The sequence below is a fragment of the Takifugu rubripes genome, unplaced genomic scaffold (genome assembly GCF_901000725.2).
Source record: "Takifugu rubripes unplaced genomic scaffold, fTakRub1.2, whole genome shotgun sequence".
NCBI classification, from domain to species: domain Eukaryota; kingdom Metazoa; phylum Chordata; class Actinopteri; order Tetraodontiformes; family Tetraodontidae; genus Takifugu; species Takifugu rubripes.
Genome location: NW_021821632.1, coordinates 1178139 through 1183138, shown reverse-complemented (window position 1 = coordinate 1183138; position 5000 = coordinate 1178139). Strand labels below are relative to the sequence as shown.

At 47.7% G+C, this 5000-nt stretch overlaps 1 protein-coding gene across 1 annotated transcript in view; it reads right to left on the bottom strand.

Annotated features, from left to right (window-relative positions):
• Positions 1 to 5000, bottom strand: part of LOC115248336 (cubilin-like) — a 48308-nt gene that overhangs the window by 31553 nt on the left and 11755 nt on the right.

The window sequence follows — 5000 nt, the reverse complement described above, 5'->3', positions numbered from 1 at the left end:
ACAGATCAGTCCAACAAAGAGCAAACTACGGCGTGATGGCCAGAACTCACAGCCAGGTAGTCATAGCTGCAGGACGCGCTGGACTCCAGGTGGAAGTCAAGAGAGGAGAGGAGGAGCTGGTTTCCCTGGCTGGTCCTGATGGTCCAGTAGCACTCGGCGTTGGGGTGGTAGGGCAGAGGGTAGTTGGGGGAGGAAAATCCCCCCAGATGCAGTCGTCAGAGTCCCACCACATCCTTCAAGGTAGAGATGTGACGGAACGTTATCATGACAGGCTTCTGGAGGCTGAGAGCAGCTTGTTGCACTCATGGTAGATTAAAGCACACATCAAAGCATTAGCATCACAACAGGAGTTCGTCAATATGAGTCCACATAAGAACGCAGGAACATAAAATCTGTTGGCTGTTAGGATCCCTTCTTATTCCCCCGTTGTTGCTATGCTGTTCATTTGAGCTCCAAGCTTATCATTAAAGTCATTTATGGCATGTTGAGGATCATTTCATCATGTCGTCATCATTTATATCATTTATATCCTTATCATCATTATATATCCTCTTATTCTGATATGTATATTGTATTCACCCTCTGTACCTGTACAGGTACACAGAGGCCGAGTATCCATTTATCTGGATTATTGTAAATATACATCCTCTTTGTAATATCCAAATCCTGTTCTATTTGATTTTATCTTATTTTTCCCTGCGTGCTCTTGCTGTTGTTGCACTGTAAATTTCCCCGTGTGGGACAATAAAGGATCTGAATCTGAATCTGAAATCTTCTTTATTCATAAGGATAGGATAAAAAGACTCTTAGTATTATGTACATTACTATGTACATTATACAGTATATACAGGAAATTAAAAATTATGTACAGAAGGGTTAGCGTGAAGAAAAAATGAAGGTGCAATAAGACCTTCCAGAGGTAGGATGATTAGTTAGTGCAGAGAAACACGCCAACCCTGGGTTTATTGGTGCTACATTAAGAGTTGTGAATGTTGTACAATCTGACAGCAGTTGGGATGAAATGACCTGTGGTAACGTTCCCTTTTACAAACACCGTTGGATTCACTCATTTGAAGGATACATTGATGCCCACATTCACACACACACACAACACACACACACACACACACAACCAGCACACACACACACACACCACACACACACACACACACAGCTTCAAATGTAACCGAGTGTAGAGTCCTACGCTCTAACCCTCTAACCCTCTAGACCCTAACCCCGAACCCTCTGACCCTAACCCTCTGACCCTAACCCTCTAACCCTAACCCTAACCCCTAACCCCTAACCTAACCCTAACCCCTAACCCTAACCCTAACCCTAACCCTAACCCCTAAACTTAACCCCTAACCCTAACCGTAACCCCTAACCCTAACCCCTAACCCTAACCACCCCTAAACCCCTAAACCCTAACCCCAGCCCTGACCCCTAACCCTCTGACCCTAACCCTAACAAAATATGAAAAGACGAAATCATCTGATGACTTTCCAACTGCATACTGACTCACTGTATCGTTTATTTATGTATATTTCCAAATATAAGTTTTTGGTTAGGGACGAGGATGGAGTCCAAAAGTGAAGAGAAAGTGGTTCTAGTGTCTGACTCCTACAAATGACTCAAATGCTGGGCTTCCTCACATCTGAACAGAAAGACAAGGACCGCTGCACCGTTCCAGCCTGCTGATGACAGAAATGCAACTGCCTTTCTGGAAAACTTTCCACATTCTTGGTTCTACTCACCAGTCTGAGTCCCATCCCAGTGGGCAGTGAATCCACCATACGTGATGGCAGAATCGGAGTGGAACTTTACCCACAGGCGGTTGCTATGGGAGACGATGCCGGATGTCTGTCGCTACCACAGATTTACCAATCAGAGGAGACGTCTCATAGCCCCCATCCCTGAAAAAGATGGAAGGGGAGTCACGTGTCATTAATTGAATGACGCTGACACGAACCAACGATCTCGATGGCCTGAGCTATTCCAGTGTCTGTGAGAATATGTGTGGTGTACATTGTGCGGTAATCTTGTGTTGCTAGCTTTAGCCACTGTGGGCAATATTGAATGTTATTCTCATGTTCTCCTTCATCTGCGTTCAGGGTCCAACCCTGCACAGGGGCACACATACAGGTCAATTCATCTATCCCCGATTGGAATCGCCCAAATGGACCCCCTGAAGAGATCCACCAATTGGCCCTCCCAAATGGATTCCCCAGTGGATCCCCCAGTTAGATGTTTGGACTCTGAGAACTCGGAGAGAACCCACAGACATGAGAAAAGGAACACAGAACACAGAACTCACACGCTGAACCTCTCTGCTTTGAGCGGACAGTATCAACAACCACCTTCATATTATTACCCACAATCCTTTGTGACTCACCTGATCTCCACAAAGTCAAAGTACCATGAGGATAGAGCCTTCCAGGCTAAGCTGCTAAAGTTGAGCATGATCTGCATGTTGACCTCCACGATTATCTGAGATACAGTCTCTGTTGTTAGGGTAGTAGTTTGGGGTAGTTGGGTGAACTGAAGGACCCGGTGGGGGAAGTAAAGGTCTCACTTGCAATCTGAAGGGAAACAAACAGATATTTTAAACCACCATTTCATAACAGAGACCACTACATTTCATGCATGCTGCTGGGGATGAGGACAAAGGAGAAGAGGTTGGCCTTCTCTTCTCTTTTTGGAGGGAAGGCCAAAGGTATTTAAGAAAAGCCCAACAAGGCCAGTCGGCACAGAGATCTCACTGACATAACGATGACCTGGATGATGGAGAATCTACACAGATACGTTGCATAACATTCTATTTCTAAAATGGCATGCGTCCCTTCAATATTGTCAAATACTGCCTGAACTATAGGCAGAAATATGATGCCCAGAGTCGACGTGGGTACCTGTGGCGGCGTCGATGGAGACGTAGCTGGCAGAAAATCCTTCCGTTGTCTAAGCTGTGTCAGACACAAACAGCAAGGGTCAGCTGGTTGTCCGTACTGGTGATGGACGGAGGGACCGAACGGCCACAGTACCTGCACGACAGCCGAGTCTTTGAGGTCTTACTAACGGGGGCTGAAATCCCCCAGTTGGTCTAAATATATTGCTCAAGTATGCTAACAGTAACATTATTACTGTTTGGTGCTTTTGTAGCTCCATTTAAGATGTGCCAACGTCCATTAAGGCTGTTTAAAAGGTGACCTGCAAAGCAGCCCCATATAACCCTAACCCCATAGAAAAACGAACTCATTGAAGCCAAAACGTGAAAGCAACAAGTGTAGCTTTGTGCAGCAGCGCAGAGTGCAGCCAGTGTTCCACCTGTGCACGAGTCTCACCTGCCAAGTTTGCTTCCAGTCTGCACATTCCGTTGTCATAAACTTCAACGTAATCAAAATTACAGTTCGTGTGGGTACTCCAGGTTGAAGGACTCAAACACCAGCTGGACCAGGTTCCCTGGACTGACAGTTATGTACCAGGTACAGTTGGCACCGTGGGGGGTAGATGAGGGTGGCCAGGACTCGTGATGGTGCCAGAGGGGCTGGTCAAGTATCACACCGCAGCCGAAGACAAAGAAAAGAGCATGTAGGTCATCTGCTCTCTCGCCCCCATCTCGCCCTCTCTCTCTCTTTGGACACACTCTATATATGTGTAGCGAGAGAGAGAGAGAATATCATAGAACTCCTGTTTGGACTAATAACTCCAGTTATTGCCCCTGAATGTTCCCATCATCCTCACCCTCCAAGGCAGAACCATACGCCGCTTCAAAGCCGTGGTTGCTGACAGAAGAAATCGGTGGTAAATCGAACGTACATCGATCTCTGAGTGGACTGAAGTCTGGGAGGAATCTCAACACCACAGTATGTCCCCAGCAGAGGAGAACTGGACATGGAGCCGTCCCTCACCTGGAGAGCAGCAATGTCAGGAGACAGACTGGAGCAGCTGCTGGACCCTAACTGACAGAATCACTCCAGATTAAAACCCTTGGAACCGTTCCCTCTCAAACGCAGAATGCTTCAACACACTTTGGATGAGTGCCATAATCAACAGGAAATACGTGGTTTTATGTAAAAACTAATGAAAAACAGTGAGACTGTGGTGAACTGAAACACTTCTAATCTTCCAATTATTGAACAGATGAAGCAAATATCCAGCTGAAGAAATGTGTTCATTGATTTTCTGTTCATCATTTGGTCTTTCTTTTCCACAGTTGGGTGGTGCCTAAGCAGCACCTTAAAGCAGTGTCAGTCCTTTGGCTTGCACACTAGCCAGCTCCTGCTGGGTAGAGCTCTTGCTGTAGGAGGCTCCTGCTGCCAGAGGATCCTGCTGGGAGAAGCTCCTGCTGGTAGGAGCTCCTGCTGGCAGAGGATCCTGCCGGTAGGAGCTCCTGTTGGCAGAGGATCCTGCCGGTAGGAGCTCCTGCTGGCAGAGGATCCTGCTGGTAGGGGCTCCTGCTGGCAGAGGATCCTGCCGGTAGGAGCTCCTGCTGGCAGAGGATCCTGCCGGTAGGAGCTCTTGCTGTAGGAGCTCCTGCTGGCAGAGGATCCTGCTGGTAGGAGCTCCTGCTGTAGGAGCTCCTGCTGGCAGAGGATCCTGCTGGTAGGAGCTCCTGCTGTAGGAGCTCCTGCTGGCAGAGGATCCTGCACCTCCTGCATGCCTAATTAAAGGGGATGGATATTGGTGCTTTTGTTCCTCAGCTGATTCCCTTCGTTTACCTCGACAAAGTCGTAACTGCAGGAGCCTCCCTCAACATCAAATGACAGGAAGTTCAGGGTGACCACATAGCCTTCTGGCTGGCTAATGACCCACTCACAGTTCTTATTATGGGGATAAGCGTTGGGGTGGTAGGGGGAGCACAAGTGCCCGGTCCCAGAAAACGTACCCCCACAAGCTATGGAGACATAAAATGAACACAAGGTGAGTGGCATTGAGTCCCCTTATCCCTCTATTAACCATCTGAGACAGACAGACAGACAGGCAGACAGACAGGGAGACAGGCA